The 25,478-nt window shown below is 42.4% G+C and overlaps 1 protein-coding gene across 1 annotated transcript in view; it reads right to left on the reverse strand.

The window, feature by feature from the left end:
• Positions 1-25,478, reverse strand: part of LOC121573713 (teneurin-1) — a 256,172-nt gene that overhangs the window by 157,748 nt on the left and 72,946 nt on the right. The window lies entirely within an intron of this gene.

The raw sequence follows: 25,478 nt of genomic DNA on the forward strand, positions 1-25,478 counted from the left end.
TTAGGATCATTGTCCTGCTGGAAGGTGAACCTCCGTCCCAGTCTCAAATCTCTGGAAGACTGAAACAGGTTTCCCTCAAGAATTTCCCTGTATTTAGCGCCATCCATCATTCCTTCCATTCTGACCAGTTTCCCGGTCCCTGCCGATGAAAAACATGGGGTTCTCGGGGTGATGAGAGGTGTTGGGTTTGCGCCAGACATAGCATTTTCCTTGATGGCCAAACAGCTCAATTTTAGTCTCATCTGACCAGAGTACATTCTTCCATATGTTTGGGGAGTCTCCCACATGCCTTTTAGCGAACACCAAATGTGCTTATTTTATTGCTTATTTTTTTCTTTAAGCAATGGCTTTTTTCTGGCCACTCTTCTGTTAAGCCCAGCTCTGTGGAGTGTACGGCTTAAAGTGGTCCTATGGACAGATACTCCAATCTCCGCTGTGGAGCTTTGCAGCTCCTTCAGGGTTATCTTTGGTCTCTTTGTTGCCTCTCTGATTAATGCCTTCCTTGCCTGGTCCGTGAGTTTTGGTGGGCGGCCCTCTCTTGGCAGGTTTGTTGTGGTGCCATATTCTTTCCATTTTTTGATAATGGATTTAATGGTGCTCCGTGGGATGTTCAATGTTTCAGATATTTTTTTATAACCCAACCCTGATCTGTACTTCTCCACAACTTTGTCGCTGACCTGTTTGGAGAGCTCCTTGGTCTTCATGGTGGCGCTTGCTTGGTGGTGCCCCTTGCTTAGTGGTGTTGCAGACTCTGGGGCCTTTCAGAACAGGTGTATATATACTGAGATCATGTGACAGATCAAGTGACACTTAGATTGCACACAGGTGGAATTTATTTAACTAATTATGTGACTTCTGAAGGTAATTGGTTGCACCAGATCTTATTTAGGGGCTTCATAGCAAAGGGGGTGAATACATATGCACGCACCACTTTTCAGTTATTTATTTTTTAGAATTTTTTGAAACAAGTTATTTTTTTCATTTCATTTTGTGTATGTCCATTTCATGAAATCCAAATAAAAATCAATTTAAATTACATGTTGTAATGCAACAAAATAGAAAAAACGCCAAGGAGGATGAATACTTTTGCAAGGCACTGTACCTTCATAGAAAATGACTCAAGTAAAAGTGAAAGTCACCCAGTAAAATACTACTCAAATAAAAGTCTAAAAGTATTAGGTTTTAAATATACTTAAGTATCAAAAGTAAATGTAATTGTGACCGACCGGCTCGATTCGATCGTATGTAGCAACATTTGAAATGGTGTGTTTTTCATTGGATAAAAGTAGAAACTCAGAGCTAGAAAATGGTATATCATACACTACAGTTGAGGAACAATGGGAAAGTAATTCTGCTTTGAAAGTTGATACATTTGTAACCTCACTTTTGAGAAAAAGGCCTTTGAATGTTTTGGTACCTACTGGAGAGCTCTTCTTTGTCTACACCCATTCAACATCGTTCACACCCTTTAAAAAAGCTTTAGCCCCACCCATCTCTTTAAGGATTCACATGTGAGGCTATGTATTAAACAACCAAAGATTTCAAAACTAAAGGCTGGCTTATACTACGGGTGTGTTCAGAAATGTTATATGGAGTGCCAGAGTGTGCTCTGGGCGTTCGTAAACTCAGAGCGTTTCGCTCTCGAAGCATTCAGAGCGCACACTGGACGCTCTGGCCGAAAAGTAGGGTTGATCTGTGCGTTCTGACTTAACAACAGCAGTCAAGCACCCAAGCTAACTGGCTAACGTCGGCTAGCTTGCTAGCTACTTCCAGACACAAATGAGAGAACAGCTCACTCTGACCATTTTACTCACCCTAGCAGAGCTGGTTAGGCTGTTTTTATGTTATCCAGAGCATTGGTGACTGCAAATGTGCTGCTGGCAACAATTTAATTATGTTTTTTTGTCAACGTTTACTGACACTGGCCATATTCAACGGGTGTTGAGCATTTGTAAATTTGTCAGTTATTCTGCGCTCTGGCATACTCAGACGAGAGTGCTCTGAAATCGGATGTAGATAGCCAGAGCGAATTGACCAGCTACATCTATTGACAGTTGTCGCAGTGACATCATAAACATTCTATTGAAATAGTTACTTGTTTAGTCTTTTGTTTAGACATGTAGCTAGCTAGCTAAACAAATAACCATAATCCCAACTCATAACATTATTACCCTGCATGGATCTGCAGGTAGCTAACCAACCAGGTTCAATGTTAGCTAGCTAACATTAGGCTATAACTAGCAATGCAAATGGCTCTGAGATACGAATAATATTACTACACAGATCATACACGTAATGTTAGCTAGCTAGCCAGCCAGCTAACGTTAGCTAGCTAGCTAACAGTACACATTAACTTGAAATGAAAATGACTTTCTGACAAATTTAGAAACGTGTTATCTCTGAAAATGTAGCTAGCTAGACTCTCTTACCCATATACATGGATGGATGCTTCTCCCTCTCTGACACGGATGCCATGGTTGCCCTTAGTTTGAAGATGTAATCCAGAGACAGGTGTTTTTTACAACAGCCTTCTGTGTGTTCTCTTTTCGACTCCATCTGCACATTTGCAATCAAACGCCAAATTTTTTTCCATCTCCTTAGCTATCATACTCTAATTCCACTGATTTCAAAACTCGGTCCTCCAGAAAGTGGAGAGCAACACTTATGCAGTTCTACTATATCTATGATATGTAAAAAAAAAAAAAAAAAAGCCATGTTAGAAAGGATTACCTACACATACTGACCAGCTCACGTTATAGACAGAAGCGTGCTACAAGGCAGACCAATCCGAACTCATCTCTCGGCATGTCCAGCCCACTCATCTCAGCGAATCATGGCTAGCGGGAAGGTTGCTGTGTTTTTCCATGGCTAAACCAACTAGGCTCGTAATTTAACAATTTTATTCGTATTTACAGATGGCATACACGTTTGTTATAAAGGCACATGAAAGTTCACATGTTCCAGAAGGCACGTCTGCCAAAAAACGCATTTTGATAAAAAAATACAAGTTTACGTTCAAATGGCGCTCCTGTGAAGTAGTGACGCACGACATACGCCTAGTTTCCTGAAATGAGTCACAATTGCTCAAATATACTTAAGTATCAAAAGTAAAAGTATAAATCATTTCAAATTCCTTATATTAAGCAAACCAGACGACACCATTTTCTTGTTTTATTTATTTACGGATAGCCAGGGGCACAATAGCCAGGGGCACACTCCAACACTCAGACATCATTTACAAATGAAGCATGTCTGTTTAGTGAGTCCAACAAATCAGAGGCAGTAGGGATGACCAGGGATGTTCTCTTGGTAAGTGCGTGAATTTGACAATTTTCCTGTCCTGCAAAGAATTCTAAATGTAACGAGTACTTTTGGGTGTCAGGGAAAATGTATGAAGTAAAAAGTACATTATTTTCTTTAGGAATGTAGTGAAGTAAAAGTAAAAAAATAGTAACGTACAGATACCCAAAAAATCTACTTAAGTAGTACTTTAAAGTATTTTTACTTAAGTACTTTACACCACTGATTAAGGTAGACATGGTAAGCATAACAAGTGTTTTTCTTGAAAAATAATAATCTGTTTACTATGACTTCACACTGGAAATGGATTGACACAAAATATCTAATCAAGTTAATTAGAAAGTAATTATTCTTGAGTATAGGAGGTTGTACTGCTTATGTAAATAGTAATCTCATGAAATACCCAAAGGGTAATAATGGTTTGAGTCAGTCAACATTGTCTCATTGTTATTTCTCCATACTTTTTCATAACTGCATCATCATGGCTTTTTGATAGCATTTTCAAAAAATCCTCAATGTTCACAATTTCTGTCTCAATTCAATCCAAATATATACAAGGTTTCATGGTTGTCAGATTTGGAATCTAATTCATGTTTGTTGACAGCTCAATAAAAAATCTAACAAAACTGGATGTTGATCCAGTCTTTGGAAGGGAGACGAGAATATAAGGAGAGAGATGTCAAAACCAGACAAGGAATACAATCAACCACACAATCTGCATTAGTACTGCTAGATGTTTGCAATGACAGACAGCATAATTAAAATACAGCAGCTAAATTTATCAGGACAGTAGAAACATGGAGCTTGTAGTCCCAACTGGCCCATAGATCAAGATTGAATGTATCCTTCTTCTACTACTAGAAGCTTCTATTGAGAGAGGGCACTAAAGGCATTTGTGCTTTAATTCCTTTATTATGAAAGGTAAATATAAAACAGCACACTTGAATCTCACAGTCAACTCAGATCCTGGTATATGTTGTGACTGGTGTGCACTGGCTGGATTTTGGGAGGTCACACAACATGGTGTGTAAATCCGCAGCAGGTTTGGGGCTCAGCTCAGAGCCCTGATTATTATAACACCTGCTGCCTTGACTCCCACTCTCATTAAGGGCTCTATTACAAGATTATCCACATCATGCAATCTCTCTTCACAGTTTACCAAGCAGCTCTGGCTCTAATCAGAGTGGATGCCCTAATCGTAGTTGTTTTTGAACAAGCTTAATATCTGGTCTATAGTAGTAGGCAATAAAAAAATGCTATATACAAAATAATTGGCAATTCATAGGTGCTTGACAGGAAAATTCAAAGAAAAACACATGCAAATGACTAAGGTTTAAAGTAATAGCATGTATACAGAATTTTAAACAAAATACTTGTGGAAATGGTTAAAATAAATAGAGATAAGAAAAAACTAAGTCTGATTTTGTTCAAGGGTCTAGTTATGACCACACACACTCCCACCCAAAAAGGGCACTCTGACTTTTTAGACACACCTGTGCACAATCTTATCTCTTCAAGAGCAGTACATTTAGCCATAAGCATTTCATACATCATGGCGATGGAGCCAATCTTTATTTAGATGGGTCATCATTCGTATTCCTGACAGCACAATAGTGGGTGAGGAAGGCTAATTCTCAGGGTGGTTAGTGTGCACTCTGCGATAAGCTTGACTCGTGGCAAAGGGAAAAGCACCTATTATGTGGATTTTCAATTCAACTCCTCAGAACTGCCTGCTGCCTGTGACACAGCCATGTGTTTGCTCAGAACAGCGATACATATCACTTTCTGGGGGCCTGCATGAAGGGTGGAAAGGTCTCTGCTAGTGTCAATATTTCAGATGCTGATCCTGTGCCGTGCCAATGTTTTATTTCACGTCACAGACGCACAGTGGAATGGACTGCATTGGCTGAGTGAGGACACTCTTGAAATCTTCTACTACTTGGAATGATCTTTCAGGTCAGCGAGGGCTTTTGAGTAATCACAGCAGTGCTCACCACCCCTGCTATCTCAGATATTGCAAATGTATTTTTTGACAAATGTGTTTGGACAATGCCTTAGGGAAATATTGAAGTTTTGCGTTCAGCATCTCCAAACTAGAGAGCTCTACCAGCCTAACGATTTTGCCAATGATGCATCCATTTTCCTGGGTCTCGAGAGGAACGCTGAATATCTACCGCCATCAAGAGGAGAAAGCGATGTTAGCCAGAGGGCTCGTTCTGACAGAAAATCCTTAACATGATCAATTAATCATTAGTTCAATCAATTAAGACAAAGGGAATTAGTAGGCCTACTGTAAGGGTTTATGTCAAATAACATGAATATGGAGCTACATGTTTTTCCCCTTCCCTTTTCCTCTCTACCTTTTTCAGACATGCGCATATCAAACATTTTGACATTGTCATTTCATGATGGCGCATCAAAGAGGATATCAGCTTATCAGTGTAATAAGCATATGTAAACGTTTCTCATCATGTCAAATAATTATGAATACTGACATTGGAATCTAATGGGGGAGGACTGGAAACATTGATTTGTCTGTTTAAAACCCCATGATCGAAGATGACCATTTTGCTTCTGTATGTTATGACTATCGTCATTAGCCTGGACTATTATGCTTTAAGTTGTTGAATGAGATTAATTACTTTTTATTCTTCTGTTGGAAGTAATTTCCCATGCATATTATTTCCACTGTATCCCACTTGCATGGTAAGTGGTATGTTCATGTAGATTTAGTTACTGTAATGTTGAATTCAATTTGAAGTTTCAAACTTGCTACAGTATGAAGCCATACAAATCCATGGACAGGGACTAAACACACTTACTTCCTCTGTTTTATTTGAGGCATTTTCATAGAAAATATTGGCCTAGGCTTATAGCACAGTGTGCAGGATCTTTATTGGTTTTACGTTTCCATAAAACAAACATTAACATGGACCTGGACACTGAATTTACATACGCAGGTTGAATACCAAAGGGATCCAGTTTCAACTATATTAGCTTTCTGTGGTCTTAGTATTCCATCCATCTGTCTCTGCATCCCAGGGGGCCAGTACAGATGTTCCTGCCTGAATCAGATGCTGTTTTATACCACCATTCCATTCATGCAGTCATTACACCATAACACTGAATATGTGCACCAACGGACACATAACAACAGCGAGCACAAACAAATAATTGAGTGTATTCATTTCATCAGAGGAATAGAGGTGATTCAATCTATTCATTCTTCAATTAAATTCCACAACTACAAATTACTGATAATTAACATTGTCTGAAACGTTCCAGTTCTACCAAACCTGTTATTATCATTTTCTATAACAGTATATCTTTATCACATGGCACATATAAAACATAATCACTTTGAACAAATGTCTGAATTTGCATTTAGAGAGACCAAGAAGATGAAACATCCCATGCTTTGCAGAACCCTAGAGAATGAGACACAATGCAGGCATAAAAGTGTTGTGTGTGTGTGTTTGTGTACGCGTGCAAGCATGTGTGTGTGTGGGGTGTGGCAACAGCAAGAGCCAGCCCCAGTTTGCCAGCATTACGCATTCTGTCGGAGGTCAATCCATTATCATTCCTGACATTTCAAACAGATAAGAGCCCACCGCTGCCATTCTATTACCGAAATCATAATGGAATTTGGGGACATTGCAAATAGATGTTTGACTTTGGCGGATTAAGGCAGAAAGCTCCATAAGAAAACGTTATCAAAGGGCTGTTGACCAAACAAATGAAACAGGTGTTGTTCTGTGTTTTCCAGGACAGACCATAGCAATGAGCATCTGCAGGGGAGGGGAACATTATTAGCATTTGGGCCAAGTGGGAGAGTGCTCTCTCTCTCACACCCCTTGTACAGTGTATAATGTAGATTTTCTAGCATTGTTATACAGGTTCCCATTGAAGTACAAATAAATCTCCTAGACAGACCTAGTTCTAAGTGGCAGCAAATGAAAGCAACGACCGCAATGTAACCAGAAGAGGAGACTTACATGTATGTAATATGCAATTGAAATAAACCATTTAAACATTAAATATGTTGAATCCCTTTTCTGTGTTTTTTGAGGAAATTTTTGCTGCGCTTGAGACTGTTAAAGTGTTGAATGTTAACCTCCTTAATTACACAAACAAGCAGCAAATGAAACTCTCCTGTGGAGCCAGGAGAGCCAGATGTGTCAGTCCTTTAGAAAATATGTCCGTTCCCCAGAGTGATGCCTCCATTTACGATGTGACTGAAGCCTTATGCTTTCTTCCTAAAGCGAGCCACATTATCGCCTGCTCTCACCGACACTCACTGGGAGAGTTGTGCTGTGGCTATGTGCGGCAGCAGCATCATCGTCTAGCCTTATGAGTAGGAGGGAGGAAGGCATAAAGCCTGTCAACCACGCTGAAGATAAACTACTGCCACAGATGCAGCCATGCACAGAACAAAAAGTCATTCTGATGAAAACCACAGCAAAAGTTTGTCTGATTATAACTGAAACAAGACCGTTTTCTATCTCTTCTAAAAGAACCCAGGAGAAGACCTTAGTCCAATGAATGCGCAGAGAGAAGCTGGAAGAGACATACAATTATAGCAATTCTTCTTCACTAACAATGCAACTGAAGAGGGCATGGATTTTTGTGAAAGGTTCATTTTCATCCCAAAACATAGTTTAAAAACTCCAATAGCCACTTTATTTGGCTCACTTTATTTCCTGAGTAATGTAAGAGAATCAAAACAATGATCATGATTTGGTGGGGCTGTCACCTCTGGAGAGATCTATGAATATAAAGTCGGTGCAGCTCATAAAGTTAGGTCTTGGTGGTGTCGGATTGAGATGAGAAAGCTTATGCATTTCATAATTACATTTTGAAAAGCACTGTGCAAGCCAGGGAGTCAGAAGATGCCAACCGTCTATATTTAATGAGGGTCAAATTTAGAACTGCCATTTTAATGTTGTATGGAAGATCCAGAAAAAGAGAATAGGCTATTGCTTATTGTGGTCATTAAGCTGACATTCCAATTTGAGTTCCAACTCCTGAATGAAAAACCCTGCTTAGACTTGTAACTGCTCTAAGAGCCATATGAGGTCTGTTAACTTGGCTGCGTCTGATCATCACTAATTTATGTTCTTTTTGAGTCCTTTTCATATTTCATGGTGTGAGAGGGAGTGGAGCAGGAATATAGATAGAGATGGCTTTAAGCCAAAGAGAACATCTCTTGAGAAAAGAACATAGGGCAGAGAAGGGAGGTAGAAATGGTGAGAGGGGGGTCCAGGACGGGAGAAGGAGGAGGGGGGGGTCAACATGAGATTTACTGGGGAGGGTGAGCGTGTTTGGAGCAGTGGATGGCAGATGAAAAAGGAGAAATAGGAATAAGTCCATGACTGCCAGGAATGTGGGGAGTGTGGGGGTTGGCAAGAATCATCATCTAGGAGTAATGATGGTAAAGAAGTGGCAAGGGGGAATTTATGAGTGAAAAGACACAGGCAGGGCAGGCATTGTTAACAAGCACATCCAGTGACAGATTGCAGATGGGGGAGCTTTCTGCGGAGGAGAATGATATGGACAAGATTAGGAGCTCTTGGAGCTTAATATGTTGGTCTGGATCTCTTCCATTGTGTCTGTCTGCAAGCTGTTTCCTTCTTACTGAACATAGCTGTTCAGAGCAAAGTTGAAGAGAAAGACATTTGAAGTGGTAAAATGGGCACAGTTGTGATGGGTGACTGTTCAGAAGAGGAAGACGATTTCAGGGTGAAATACAAAAAAAATAGCAGTTTCAGCAGGAAGAGGGCCATATAAGTGAGCAGGAAAAGTCGACTGTCACTTAACGTTGAATCAACGTGGAAAACTGATTGGATTTGCAAAAAAGTCATCAACATAAGGGGGGAAAAATAGTGACATTTTTTGTTAATTTCATGTTGAATTCAAGTTAGTTGACAACTCAACCAAATGTAAATCAAAACTAGACGTTGAACTGACTGACGTCTGTGCCCAGTGGATTGGGTCCTCGAGTTGAAACCACCCCGAAATATAGATCATTAGCCTATATATACAGTACCGTAAGCAGTATATTCCAGTATATTCTAAAATGAAGGGAAACCGTAGCAGCTCCTACACATGGTGGCTTCAGCATGTTCTTCAGACAACCAACCAATGCATAAATAGGAGATAAACATTATTTCCTCAAGGCTCACAAGTCTCAATCCCAAGTCATTTGCTCAAATGGATAACATCGACCAACCCAGGGTGGTGTAATGAAAACAAGCAACCAACTATCCACAAATACAGGCAAAATGTCTATCAATATGTCTTAGATAAGCGATTCAGAGTCATCTTCCAGCTAATTGGTTGGCCTTAGCCAATCAGATCTACTAATGAGTGTCTAATTGATACTCAGCTGGAAGTAAATCCAGCATGCACAGTGTGTCTCTAGGGCAGCATTTACACAGGCAATCCAATTCTGATCTTTTGCCCAATTATTGGCAAAATAGCTGATTGGTCAAAAGATGCAATTAGTGAAAAAATATCAGAATTGGGTTGCCTGTATAAATGGGAGGATCAACATAGGAGGATCAACGTAGAACAACACTGTAGTAGAGGACTTCATCCTCTCTCCCCAGCCTGGTAGCCTGTACTGGCAGGAGGATGACCTCCTCATGTTTGTTCAGCAGGACACTGATGGTGCTGCAGTCAGCACACATGTCAATTATCACCAAACAAACACACTAGCTAGTGTTAGAGCGGGGCCTTTGCAGTGGGGAAACTGCACCAGCTAGCACATTTCACCCATTCTTTAATTTTAACAATTTCCTCAAATTTTAAGACAGAGTGGTGTAATAACGGCACTTATCCTAAAATGGAGCCTCATTTCCTGTTCTCTGGCTTATTCTGATTAGGCTTTAGATATTGAAAATTAAATATTAATACTGGAGGGTTTTAAGAATTTATTAAAAAGGCATTATTTTATAAGTAGGCAAATTATGTTTTACAATAATAAAACAGCCAAAGGGCTCCCTAAATTTACACATTTTTATTTATTCATCATCTATTTGTATCTATCCATCTATTGCCCTACGGAGTATATTATGGGTAAATTGGAAATAAACTACAGATGTAGGATCTTAATTTGATCACTCTTTGGTTGCTGAGAATTTAGGAAATGCAAATTTGTAGTGTATTCGAGGATTAAACGGCTTCTAAAGTTTGTAATTTACACTTTAAAATGTCAGACTTGATTTGCCCTAAAGAAAAATGTATCAACCCCTACAAAAAATGTCCATTAATTATAATCCACACAATAATTCACATTTCCTGTTGCTGCAGGATTAGTTTCATGCTGTAGCAAACTGGCTCAAATTAAGATCCTACATCTGTAACTACACATTAATTGCATTCAAAAGAGTATCATTCATAGCCAGGACAGAGGCTGCTCTAGGCCTCGAAGACAGCATCGGACGACAGTGGCAGATGTAGAAGCCTCAGCTTTGACATGCAGGCTATTCCAGCAGTCAGACAGCAGAGGCAGACACATATGAGGGATCTCTCTTTGTTGTTAACTTTAGCATTAATCAGGCTCATCGTCATTCAATCAGACCTGACTTTGGCCTGCTCTGATGTCTCTAATCTGGGGTGAAAAAAGTGAGGTCTGATTCAACACCCTCCTCAGTGTACAATGACATGGTAATTCTGCAGAATAATAAACTATTTGTTTTGTTTCTGCACTGTGGGGTTGACGACAGATAGGCTTCGGATGACAAAGACAAAACAATGAGATGGAATCAGTCAAATAACCGTTTCCCGCTGAAAAATTATACAAATTGCAATAATACAATTCAATCAGACACGTGAAATATCCTATATCCAAGACAATAAGGCCCACAATGCATCAGAAATATGTCACTTTCTGATGCAGACAGGCTGACAGTCTTGACTTGAGCACACTCTTAGAAAAAAAGGTGCTATCTAGAACCTTAAAGGGTTCTTCGGCTGTCCCCATAGGAGAACCCTTTGAAGAACCCTTTTTGGTTGCAGGTAGACACATTTTGGTTCCAGGTAGAACCCTTTTGGGTTCCATGTAGAACCCTTTACAGAGGGTTCTACATAGAACCCAAACGGGTTCTACCTGGAACCAAAAAGCATTCTACCTGGAACCAAAAAGGGTTCTCCTATGGGGACAGTCAAAGAACCCTATTGGAACCCTTTTTTTCTAAGAGTGCATAGCCCAATCAGATGGACAGTCTAGTCCAAATACAGACATACGATCACCCCAAAACATCAAAGCCCACATCTGTCAGAAATCTAGACAACATAGTCTCTTTAGATAATGACCCCTATAATCAGACCATATATTCAGCCAGCCCTGTCGTGACAGTGAGTACCACTGATCATTAAAACCATCATCATTACAGCCAAAAAACATTAAGGAAAAGTAAAAGGGCACAAGCTAATATCTAATGATCAACAAGCTAGCATCCTAAGAGGAATACACCACGGTATTCTGTCTAATGCTCTTAATTCCTCTCATATTTAACAGTTTGGTTTAATCCTTCCCTTTGATGTTTTCCTGATGAAATTGTTCAAGCTCGTCTGCTTTATTTAGACTGATATGGCTCGTAGGTTTCCATAACGGAGTCTCAGTCAGTCATTAGGAGGGTATTTGATATGTCCGTCTTCCGAGGGTTTGTGTGTCTCACAACCCCCAATCATCAAGTCACAGAGTAGCCAGAGGGAGAGGAGGATGGCTCTGATGTCGACACTTTACATTAAACTGATTAAATTAATTCAAAGATGTGAATCCATCACACAATATCAGTCCTGGCATATGGGGTCCGTTAAAATATTAATAATGAATAGAATCATCTTATTGAACCACTGCAGAGCTCAGGTTCTCATTTTCTCATTTTCACTCCTGCCAATTTTCCGGCATGAAATGGAAGGTGGAGAAAACAAATTGAACAAATAATACCTTTTAGCTATGAATTTTAGATTAAGGCTTGTCACCTGTTAAACTTGTATTAAATTACATGATGGAAAGTTTGGGAGATAACTTTGCTATCACCACAGCTTGAATACACATTTTATATAGAGCATAATTCACATAAATGAGATATCTTTGACAGTGCAGTGGGATGAAACCCAGACGTGTGGATTCTTTATTATTTTTTTTTACTTTCTACAAGATACTGTCATTGTCTTCCGGAAATCTGATCCAAGTGTAAAGAATAAGGCAGTTAAAATCACATTTGAAAAGTATCCCTCTACTAACTTTCTTCTGCACAGGGAATATAATCAGCCCATGACTACTTATGGCTGTTTCTGGAGCCCTTCAGACACACAGACAAATGTGGTCCGGATCGTTGCCTTATATTTCTATTGAATTGCCCAGGGACATGTTGTAGTACCAGATCAGCTAAAGACCCTCTGAGGTGACAAATGGAATGGTCGATAATTCACCAGAGGCTGGGCTTCAGGAGCTAAAAGCCAAATGCATTTACACAAGATGTCCAGGGGACCGCTGTACATGGCCTAATCTCACACCAAATCCCCCAAGACCACTCCTGGAACGGATCCAGGCCAGTTTGTAATGTGGCATTCCACCAAGACAGGAAACAAACTTTGTTGTTTGTGTACAGCGTAGTACAGTCGTGGTCAAAAGTTTTGAGAATGACACAAATATTAATTTTCACAAAGTCTGCTGTCTCAGTTTTTATGATGGCAATTTGCATATGATCCAGAATGTTATGAAGAGTGATCAGATGAATTGCAATTAATTGCAAAGTCCCTCTTTGCCATGAAAATGAACTTAATCCCAAAAAAACATTTCCACTGCATTTCAGCCCTGCCACAAAAGGACCAGCTGACATCATGTCAGTGATTCTCTCGTTAACACAGGTGAGAGTGTTGACGAGGACAAGGCTGGAGATCACTCTGTCATGCTGATTGAGTTAGAATAACAGACTGGAAGCTTTAAAAGGAGGGTGGTGCTTGAAATCATTGTTCTTCCTCTGTTAACCATGGTTACCTGCAAGGAAACACGTGCCGTCATCATTGCTTTGCACAAAAAGGGCTTCACAGGCAAGGATATTGCTGCTAGTAAGATTGCACCTAAATCAACCATTTATCGGATCATCAAGAACTTAAAGGAGAGAGGTTCAATTGTTGTGAAGAAGGCTTCAGGGCGCCCAAGAAAGTCCAGCAAGCGCCAGGACCGTCTCCTAAAGTTGATTCAGCTGCCGGATCGGGGCACCACCAATGCAGAGCTTGCTCAGGAATGGCAGCAGGCAGGTGTGAGTGCATCTGCACGCACAGTGAAGCGAAGACTTTTGGAGGATGGCCTGGAGTCAAGAAGGGCGGCGAGGAAGCCACTTCTCTCCAGGAAAAACATCAGGGACATTTACATTTTAGTAAATTAGCAGACGCTCTTATCTAGAGCGACTTACAGTTAGTGAGTGCATAAATTTTTCATACTGGCCCCCTGTGGGAATCGAACCCACAACCCTGGCGTTGCAAGTGCCATGCTCTACCAACTGAGCTACAGGAGGACAGACTGATATTCTGCAAAAGGTACAGGGATTAGACTGCTGAGGACTGGGGTAAAATCATTTTCTCTGATGAATCCCCTTTCCGATTGTTTGGGGCATCCGGAAAAAAGCTTGTCCGGAGAAGACAAGGTGAGCGCTACCATCAATCCTGTGTCATGCCAACAGTAAAGCATCCTGAGACCATTCATGTGTGGGGTTGCTTCTCAGCCAAGGGAGTGGGCTCACTCACAATTTTGCCTAAGAACACAGCCATGAAGAAAGAATGGTACCAACACATCCTCCGAGAGCAACTTCTCCCAACCATCCAAGAACAGTTTGGTGACGAACAATGCCTTTTCCAGCATGATGGAGCACCTTGCCATAAGGCAACATTGATAACTAAGTGGCTCGGGGAACAAAACATTGAAATTTTGGGTCCATGGCCAGGAAACTCCCCAGACCTTAATCCCATTGAGAATTTGTGGTCAATCCTCAAGAGGCGGGTGGACAAAAAAAAACCCCACAAATTCTGACAAACTCCAAGCATTGATTATGCAAGAATGGGCTGCCATCAGTCAGGATGTGGCCCAGAAGTTAATTGACAGCATGCCAGGGCGGATTGCAGAGGTCTTGAAAAAGAAGGGTCAACACTGCAAATATTGACTCTTTGCATAAACTTAATGTAATTGTTAATAAAAGCCGTTGACACTTATGGAATGTTTGTAATTATACTTCAGTATACCATAGTAACATCTGACAAAAATATCTAAAAACACTGAAGCAGCAAACTTTGTGAAGACCAATACTTGTGTCATTCTCAAAACTTTTGACCACGACTGTACATACTCTGTACACATCGGCATAAACACATTTATTTTGCATCATTAAAAAACAAGGGAGCAAAAGATTGTTCTAGTTCTGATAAAGTATTACACTAAATAAAACACAAATACAATATAAAATGTAGTAAAACTTTAGATGGCAAAACAGTTCTGAGCTACATTTGCAATAGCGTTGTAAGATCAATACAATATACTGCAGTACATGGACTGGAATAAAGCCAAGTTTGTAAAATCCTCAACATCATGAGACATGTATGATGTAGATCAACTACAACATTTTGTCGTGTAACAAGAATATTGTTCAACCCATCAACAACATCTATACTGTAGACCTCATCCGGAAAATGAAGTATACATGAGCATCATCCATTAACGAGAAGCCATTTTGGATTATTTATACCGTCTATTACCCTTCAGCTATTTAACCCCTTACTTCGAAACATTCAGTGAACATGAATAAACAGAAGTACTTCTAATGCATGAACTGGATTGATAAATAAATAATAAATGAATTGATAGATAAGTACACAAATACATACAGTGGGGAAAAAAAGTATTTAGTCAGCCACCAATTGTGCAAGTTCTCCCACTTAAAAAGATGAGAGAGGCCTGTAATTTTCATCATAGGTACACGTCAACTATGACAGAGAAAATGAGAAAAAGAAATCCAGAAAATCACATTGTAGGACTTTTAATGAATTTATTTGCAAATTATGATGGAAAATATGTATTTGGTCAATAACAAAAGTTTCTCAATACTTTGTTATATACCCTTTGTTGGCAATCACACAGGTCAAACGTGTCATTGCCAACTGAAAATTACAGGCCTCTCTCATCTTTTTAAGTGGGAGAACTTGCACAATTGGTGGCTGACTAAATACTTTTTTCCCCCACTGTATATAAAGCTACAGTATGAAACTTGAACTTTTGAAACATGGGGTCAAATTGTTGTTGGCAAATCCTTTCTTTTCAATCCATAAATGACTGAATTAATGGCACTCCAGTAGTTTTGTTACTGGGAGCTGAATCCAGGCGATGCACTAATGTATAATCTGTCACAAAGTCTCACTTTACAAATAAGGAGATATTGATTGGATGGGAACCTTTTTTTTTCAATCATTTTGTTTGCAGAGTTTTGGCTGTTTCAGCTCTGAATTTTTCAGGAACAAAAAAAAAAACTAAACCCTATGGTGGTGCAATGCACAGGGGGAGGTGATGCATGCAGATTGATGTTACTGCTATGATTGACACCAGTGAAAATGTAGGCTTATGCAGGGTAATAGATACACACAGCGAATATGACTCAAGATGAACTTGAATCGTACAGCTATTCTAGAATCAAATTCTCAATATTTCCTAGGGTCTGTCTGGAATGCACTGTAGTTAGCCATCCATCAGAGAGACATACTGTTCATAACATGAAAGTGTCAATGTCCTACTACTACTACTACTACTACTACTACTACTACTACGGTATGTTATGATTTCTAACACTGCTGGCCAAGTTCTCCAGGGTATAACCTCAACTATTTTCTTGAGGACAACCTCACACAGGCATGTGACAGCCACAATGGGGCATAATCCATCAATGGCTGGCGTTAGATATCGTTGTGTTTGTTCTGAAGGGGTACAGAATGAAGAGGAGGGTTTATGGCAATCAACCAAAGGTGCTGTATGATATACAGTTGAAGTCGGAAGTTTACATACACCTTAGCCAAATAGATTTAAACTCAGTCTTTCACAATTCCTGATATTTAATCCTAGTTAAAATTCCCTGTCTTAGGTCAGTTAGGATCACCACTTTATTTTAAGAATGTGAAATGTCAGAATAATAGTAGAGAGAATGATTTATTTCAGCTTTTATTTATTTCATCACATTCCCAGTGGGTCAAAAGTTTACATACACTCAATTAGTATTTGGTAGCATTGCCTTTAAATTGGGTCAAACGTTTGGTTAGTCTTCCACAAGCTTCCCACAATAAGTTGGGTGAATTTTGGCCCATTCCTCCTGACAGAGCTAGCGTGACGGAGTCAGGTTTGTAGGCCTCCTTGTTCGCACACGCTTTTTCAGTTCTGCCCACACATTTTCTATACGATTGAGGTCAGGGCTTTGTGATGGCCACTCCAATACCTTGACTTTGTTGTCCTTAAGCCATTTTGCCACAACTTTGGAAGTATGCTTGGGGTCATTGTCCATTTGGAAGACCCATTTGCGACCAAGCTTTAACTTCCTGACTGATGTCTTGAGATGTTGCTTCAATATATCCACATAATTTTCCTTCCTCATGATGCCATCTATTTTGTGAAGTGCACCTGTCCCTCCTGCAACAAAGCACCCCCACAGCATGATGCTGCCTCCCCCGTGCTTCACGTTTGGGATGGTGTTCTTCGGCTTGCAAGCAACCCCCTTTTTCCTCCAAACATAACAATGGTCATTATGGCCAAACAGTTCTATTTTTGTTTCATCAGACCAGGGGAGATTTCCCTAAAAAGTAAGATCTTTGTCCCCATGTGCAGTTGCAAACCGTAGTCTGGCTTTTTTATGACGGTTTTGGAGCAGTGGCTTCTTCCTTGCTGAGCGGCCTTTCAGGTTATCTCGATATAGGACTCGTTTTACTGAGTGTGAAGGTAGGCCTTGAAATACATCCACAGGTACACCTCAAATTGACTCAAATGTTGTCAATTAGCCTATCAGAAGCTTCTAAAGCCATTACATCATTTTCTGGAATTTTCCAAGCTGTTTAAAGGCACAGTCAACTTAGTGTATGTAAACTTCTGACCCACTGTAATTGTGATACAGTAAATTATAAGTGAAACAATATGTCTGTAAACAATTGTTGGAAAAATGCACAAAGTAGATGTCCTAACCGACTTGCCAAAACTATAGTTTGTTAACAAGAAATGTGTGGTGTGGTTGAAAAACGAGTTTTAATGACTCCGACCTAAGTGTATGTAAACTTCCGACTTCAACTGTATGAACCTAATATGCTAATATATCATGTGTAGCCTGACCATAGCAGATTTCCAAATCACACTTCCAAACCTTTGAAGAACTGGGCAAAGCACTAGCCTATAAAGAGCAGTGGCACATTTCATGAAACAAAAATCTAACTTCCAGACTTCTGACTGTTTTTATGTGAGATCATATGAACATGCTGTTATAGAGTGACACATTTACAACCTGTACTGTATTGGAGATGTTCTACACAATGAAAAATGCCTCACTATAATGATTCACTCCATCCCAAATCAAAGAATACCAAGAAACCTTTTCATTCAGTTGCAATGACATTCATTTTTAGCCTTAATGCTTGTCTATGGTGCATAGCATTAATTTCTACACTCATCCACAGTGGTTTTACATGCATGGTAATCCTTTACAGAATAATAGTTGTATTTACCCAACATAAGCTGTGAAATACCAGGAGAGAACAGAGTACTGTGACAGCAAGTAGCCAAAATATAACAAGAGCAATTGGTTTCGTCCAAGGGAGTATAAAGGTCAGATCCGTTCAGAGTAAACTGATAAATACTGCATTAAGAAACAGTGATAATATTTTTTCTACATGAGGAGGAATAGCATAAGATACTTTAATAGTGAGGAGCCAAGACATTTACTCAGGGAGGGAGGTAAACTGCATCTGAACCTCCCTCTGCGCTGCAGCTCATTAAAATTGCAGATCACATACCTCATCAGTGCCATGCCAGTTCAAAACACCATCCTGCTCTTCCTTTCCATTGGTCTGTCAGTCTTACATTTACATTTTACATTTAAGTCATTTAGCAGACGCTCTTATCCAGAGCGACTTACAGGAGCAATTAGGGTTAAGTGCCTTGCTCAAGGGCACATTTACGTCATTTAGCAGACGCTCTAGTCCAGAGCGACTCACAAATTGATGCATTCACCCTATAGCCAGTGGGATAACCACTTTACAATTTTTTGGGGGGGGGTAGAAGGATTACTTTATCCTATCCCAGGTATTCCTTAAAGAGGTGGGGTTTCACATGTCTCCGGAAGGTGGTGAGCGGTCTCCGGAAGGTGGTGATCGCTCACCAAGGTGGTCTTAACAGATCAGCAGGAGACAGTAAAGAAAGACAAGGCCCACCATATTCCCACTTCAAACAACTCAATATTAGGAAGGTGTTCTTAAATGTTTTGTACACTCTGTGTATAACATTCACAAATGCACATTTCTAGCAGGATAAATAGTAAATGTGAAGGCTAAGGAGTACATTTGAATGGCAGTAACATTGCATCACAAGGAACAGACCCTCCAGTCCACAGCTTACACTCTCAAAAACAACAAATCTGCACCTGTTTATTAATAATGTTCTCTGGTGATGCTCTATTTCTTCCATTATTACCACAAAATTACATAATGCATGAATCTCGCGTAAAAGCACTTTGAGACAAACCTTCAAAATAACAAGATCATATAAATCAAATTATTCCTTGATTTATGCTCTCATCCATATATGTCGATATATATATATATATTTTTTTTTACAGCTGTTGGAGCCCTGAAATGGGTAACTAACACTGCTGTCTGATTTGGTATTCTGAATGGACCTCAACAAGAGAAACGAGGCTGCTACAGACTCACTCCTTTCTCTCATCAGACATGACCCTGGAAAAGGTGCCTCACACAAGCAAACTTAATTTCACACTAACGTTATGTCTCTCACTGAAGAGTGTGCATAGTGAATTAAGAGCGTGACATCCCTGATACAAATATCACTTTTCTTGACGATCAATAGACTGAGCCTTCTCTTTGTTTGCTTTCATTACCCGCTGAATGAATCCATGGGTCTCCAAGATAAATACCCCAAAATCATTAAATTCCTCAGTACACATTGTCGCAATACACACACTATCGCTTTAAATCAAATCAAATCAAATTTTATTGGCCACATGCGCCAAATACAACAGGTGCAGACATTACAGTGAAATGCTTACTTACAGCCCTTAACCAACAGTGCATTTATTTTTAATAAAAAATAAAAATAAAACAACAACAAAAAAGTGTTGAGAAAAAAAGAGCAGAAGTAAAATAAAATAACAGTAGGGAGGCTATATATACAGGGGGGTACCGGTGCAGAGTCAATGTGCGGGGGCATCGGCTAGTTGAGGAGGTTGAAGTAATATGTACATGTGGGTAGAGTTAAAGTGACTATGCATAAATAATTAACAGAGTAGCAGCAGCGTAAAAAGATGGGGTGGGGGTGGGGGGGCAGTGCAAATAGTCCGGGTAGCCATGATTAGCTGTTCAGGAGTCTTATGGCTTGGGGGTAGAAGCTGTTGAGAAGTCTTTTGGACCTAGACTTGGCACTCCGGTACCGCTTGCCATGCGGTAGCAGAGAGAACAGTCTATGACTAGGGTTGCTGGAGTCTTTGACAATTTTGAGGGCCTTCCTCTGACACCGCCTGGTATAGAGGTCCTGGATGGCAGGAAGCTTGGCCCCAGTGATGTACTGGGCCGTACGCACTACCCTCTGTAGTGCCTTGCGGTCGGAGGCCGAACAGTTGCCATACCAGGCGGTGATGCAAGCAGTCAGGATGCTCTCGATGGTGCAGCTGTATAATCTTTTGAGGATCTGAGGACCCATGCCAAATCTTTTCAGTCTCCTGAGTTGGAATAGGCTTTGTTGTGCCCTCTTCACGACTGTCTTGGTGTGTTTGGACCATGATAGTTCGTTGGTGATGTGGACACCAAGGAACTTGAAGCTCTCAACCTGTTCCACTACAGCCCCGTCGATGAGCATGGGGGCGTGCTCAGTCCTCTTTTTTTGCCTGTAGTCCAACTTTAATCTCCTTTGTCTTGGTAACGTTGAGGGAGAGGTTGTTATCCTGGCACCACACGGCCAGGTCTCTGACCTCCTCCCTATAGGCTGTCTCATCGTTGTCAGTGATCAGGCCTACCACTGTTGTGTCGTCGGCAAACTTACTGATGGTGTTGGAGTCGTGCCTGGCCATGCAGTCATGGGTGAACAGGGAGTACAGGAGGGGACTGAGCACGCACCCCTGAGGGGCCCCCATGTTGAGGATCAGTGTGGCAGATGTGTTGTTACCTACCCTTACCACCTGGGGGCGGCCCGTCAGGAAGTCCAGGATCCAGTTGCAGAGGGAGGTGTTTAGTCCCAGGATCCTTAGCTTAGTGATGAGCTTTGAGGGCACTATGGTGTTGAATGCTGAGCTGTAGTCAATGAATAGCATTCTCACGTAGGTGTTCCTTTTGTCCAGGTGGGAAAGGGCAGTGTGGAGTCCAATAGAGATTGCATCATCTGTGGATCTGTTGGGGCGGTATGCAAATTGGAGTGGGTCTAGGGTTTCTGGGATAATGGTGTTGATGTGAGCCATGACCAGCCTTTCAAAGCACTTCATGGCTACAGACGTCAGTGCTACGGGTCGGTAGTCATTTAGGCAGGTTATCTTAGTGTCCTTGGGCACGGGGACTATGGTGGTCTGCTTGAAACATGTTGGTATTACAGACTCAGTCAGGGACATGTTGAAAATGTCAGTGAAGACACTTGCCAGTTGGTCAGCACATGCTCGGAGTACACGTCCTGGTAATCCGTCTGGCCCTGCGGTCTTGTGAATGTTGACCTGTTTAAAAGTCTTACTCACATCGGCTACGGAGAGCGTGATCACATAGTCATCCGGAACAGCTGGTGCTCTCATGCATGCTTCAGTGTTGCTTGCCTCGAAGCGAGCATAGAAGTGGTTTAGCTCGTCTGGAAGTCTTGTGTCACTTGGCAGCTCGCGGCTGTGCTTCCCTTTGTAGTCTGTAATAGTTTTCAAGCCCTGCCACATCCGAAGAGCGTCAGAGCCGGTGTAGTACGATTCAATCTTAGTCCTGTATTGACTCTTTGCCTGTTTGATGGTTCGTCGGAGGGCATAGCGGGATTTCTTATAAGTGTCCGGGTTAGAGTCCCGCTCCTTGAAAGCGGCAGCTCTACCCTTTAGTTCAGTGCGGATGTTTCCTGTAATCCATGGCTTCTGGTTGGGGTATGTACGTACGGTCACTGTGGGGACAACATCATCGATGCACTTATTGATGAAGCCAGTGACTGATGTGGTGTACTCCTGAATGCTTGTCACGGATTCTGCCGAGGCTGCCCCTCCTCCTTGCTCGGGCAGGCTTCGGCATTCGTCGTCACCGGAATACTAGCTACTGCCGATCTATGTTCTATGTTTCTATGTTGCACCTGTTGTCTAATTGTTACACACCTGTTGCCCATTATGTGATTACTCCTTCCCTATTTAACCCGGTGGCTCCCAATGTGTTTTGTGCGTGTTTGCTTTTCATTTCGTGTGTCGTTGGTGAGCGGGTTTGTTCCTCCCTGTGCGGAGGTGTTTTGTATTGTTTTCTTTACTTATACAGTAAAGTACGTTTCATACAAGTTTCTGTGTCCTGCGCCTGACTTCGATCCACCGCATTACACTGACACTCGTGAAAGAAACACGCACCATAGATGGAGTCAGCAGGTATAGCCAGTCAGTCTGAATCGATGGAGGAACGAGTTCAACGACAGGAGAGGGTTGTGAATACTATGGACCGATGGGAGAGAGGTGGCCTTCCTACACCTCCTCCAACCACTCAACCACCCATACCACTGTCCACCCCTTCGCCACCTGGGTCCAGTGGGATTCGGCTCTCGCTCCCGAGGGCATATGACGGTACACCAGTGTCAGGGTTTCCTTCTCCAGGTAGAGCTCTACCTGGCAACCATTCACCCGGCGCCCTCGGGATACGAGAGCGTGTCCGCCCTCATCTCCTGTCTGTCGGGGAAGGCGCTCGAGTGGGCCAATGCCGAGTGGGGAGGAATTGACGCTACATCTGTCCGCTATGAGGATTTCACCCGCCGCTTCCGGGCGGTATTCGATCATCCACCGAAGGGGAGAGCGGCGGGCGAGCGTCTGTTCCACCTAAGACAGGAGAGGAGGAGCACCCAGGATTTTGCGCTGGAGTTCAGGACTCTCCTCATTCCCAGCATAAGGTGCTAGTAGATTCAGGCGCAGCTGGGAATTTTATTGATCGTCAATATTCACGTAGTTTAGGGATTCCCACTGTTCGTGTTGATGTGCCCTTCCCTGTACATGCATTAGATAGTCGCCCGCTAGGGTCAGGCCTAATCAGGGAGGTTACCGCACCACTCTTAATGAGGACGCAGGGGGGTCATGAGGAGAGGATTAGTCTCTATCTGATTGATTCTCCTGCGTATCCTGTAGTGTTGGGACTTCCCTGGTTAACCACTCATGACCCCACTATTTCCTGGCAACAGAGGGCTCTCAACTGATGGTCCAGTCAGTGCTCAGGGAGGTGTGTAGGGGCTTCCTTAGGGGCTACTACGGTGGAGAGTCCAAACCAGGTCTCCACAATGCACATTCCTTCCGAGTATGCCGATTTGGCTCTCGCCTTCAGTAAAAAGAGGGAGACTAAATTACCACCCCATCGTCCGGGGGATTGTGCGATAAATCTCCAGGTAGGCGCTGCACTTCCCCGGAGTCACGTGTACCCTCTGTCACAGAAGGCGGCTATGGAAACATATGTCTCCGAATCTCTGAGACAGGGATACATTCGGCCTTCCACTTCACCTGTTTCCTCAAGTTTCTTTTTCGTGAAGAAGAAGGATGGTGGGTTACGCCCGTGCATTGATTACCGTGGGCTTAATCAGACCACCGCCAAGTACAGCTATCCCTTACCTCTGATAGCTTGTATGACGGAGTCACTGCGCGGGGCGCACTTCTTCACGAAATTGGATCTCAGGAGCACGTACAACCTGGTGCGTATACCACATGTCCGCGTCTGGGGTGAGGATGGAGAGTGACCGCATTTCGGCCGTGCGTAATTGGTCGACTCCAACCACTGTGAAGGAGGTGCAGCGATTTTAGGGGTTTGCCAATTACTACCGGAGGTTCATCCGGGGCTTTGGTCAGGTAGCGGCTCCCATTACCTCGGTGCTGAAGGGGGGACCGGTGCGTCTGCGGTGGTCAGCTGAGGTGGACAGGGCGTTCAATCATCTGAAGAACCTGTTTACCTCAGCTCCAGTGCTGGCTCATCCGGATCCCTCCTTGGCTTTCACGGTTGAGGTGGACGCGTCGGAAGCTGGGATAGGTGCTGTACTTTCCCAGCGCTCGGGCACACCACCCAAGCTCTGCCCCTGTGTGTTCTTTTCGAAGAAGCTCAGCCTGGCGGAGCGCAACTATGATGTAGGGGACCGGGAGCTGTTGGCTGTGGTCCAAGCCCTGAAAGCGTGGAGACATTGGCTTGAAGGGGCTAAACACCCTTTTCTCATTTTGACTGACCACCGCAATCTGGAGTACATCCGGGCGGTGAGGAGATTAAACCCTCGCCAGGCAAGGTGGTCCATGTTTCTCACCCGTTTTGTTTTCACCCTTTCTTACAGGCCAGGTTCCCAGAACGCTACGGCAGATGCTCTGTCCCGACCCTATGACACGGAGGAGAGTTCCGTGGAGCCCACTCCCATACTTCCGGCGTCGTGTCTGGTGGCACCGGTGGTGTGGGAGGTGGACGCGGACATCGAGCGGGCGTTGCGTAACGAACCCACTCCTCCCCAGTGTCCAGAGGGTCGTGTGTACAGTACGTCCCGCTGGAGGTCCGCGATCATTTGATCTGTTGGCACCTTGGCATCAGAGCCAGATCGAGGCACCTGCGGTGGATGAATGGTTTCGGCGCTCGCAGAAGACCTGGAACGCTGCCCATGTGCACCGACCGCCACGGCAGTGAGGCTCCGGTGTATGCACCGGGGGACCAGGTCTGGCTCTCGACCCGAAACGTTTCATACAAGTTTCTGTGTCCTGCGCCTGACTTCGATCCACCGCATTACACTGACACTCGTGACAATGCTATCTGAAGAATCCCGGAACATGTTCCAGTCTGTGCTAGCAAAACAGTCTTGTAGCTTAGCATCTGCGTCATCTGACCACTTTTTTATTAACCGAGTCACTGGTGCTTCCTGCTTTAGTTTTTGATTATAAGCAGGAATCAGGAGGATAGAGTTATGGTCAGATTTGCCAAATGGAGGGCGAGGGAGAGCTTTGTATGCGTCTCTGTGTGTGGAGTAAAGGTGGTCTAGAGTTTTTTTCCCCTCTGGTTGCACATTTAACATGCTGGTAGAAATTAGGTAGAACGGATTTAAGTTTCCCTGCATTAATGTCCCCGGCCACTAGGAGCGCTGCCTCTGGATGAGCGTTTTCCTGTTCACTTATGGCCTTATACAGCTCATTCAGTGCATTCTTAATGCCAGCATTGGTTTGTGGTGGTAAATAGACAGCTATGAAAAATATAGATTAAAACTCTCTTGGTAAATAGTGTGGTCTACAGCTTATCATAAATACTCTACCTCAGGCGAGCAAAACCTTGAGACTTCCTTAGTATTTGATTTTGTGCACCAGCTGTTGTTTACAAATATACACAGACCGCCACCCCTTGTCTTACCGGAGTCAGCCGTTCTATCCTGCCGATGCAGCGTATAGCCCGCTAGCTGTATGTTGTCCACATCGTCGTTCAGCCACGACTCGGTGAAACATAAGATATTACAGTTTTTTATGTCCCGTTGGTAGGATAACCGTAATCTTAGGTCATCCAATTTATTCTCAAATGATTGAAGATTGGCTAATAGGATTAATCCAGAAGCTCTTTTTGGTTATAAGAGAAGATGGCAGAAACATTATGTACAAAATAAATTACAAATAACGCGGAAAAACACACATAATATAGTACAATTGGTTAGAGGGCTGTAAAACAGCAGCCATCTTCTCCGGCGCCATTCTAATTGGTGTATAGTACTGTTGATCCCAATGCCT

This window comes from Coregonus clupeaformis, chromosome 9 (genome assembly GCF_020615455.1).
Source record: "Coregonus clupeaformis isolate EN_2021a chromosome 9, ASM2061545v1, whole genome shotgun sequence".
NCBI classification, from domain to species: domain Eukaryota; kingdom Metazoa; phylum Chordata; class Actinopteri; order Salmoniformes; family Salmonidae; genus Coregonus; species Coregonus clupeaformis.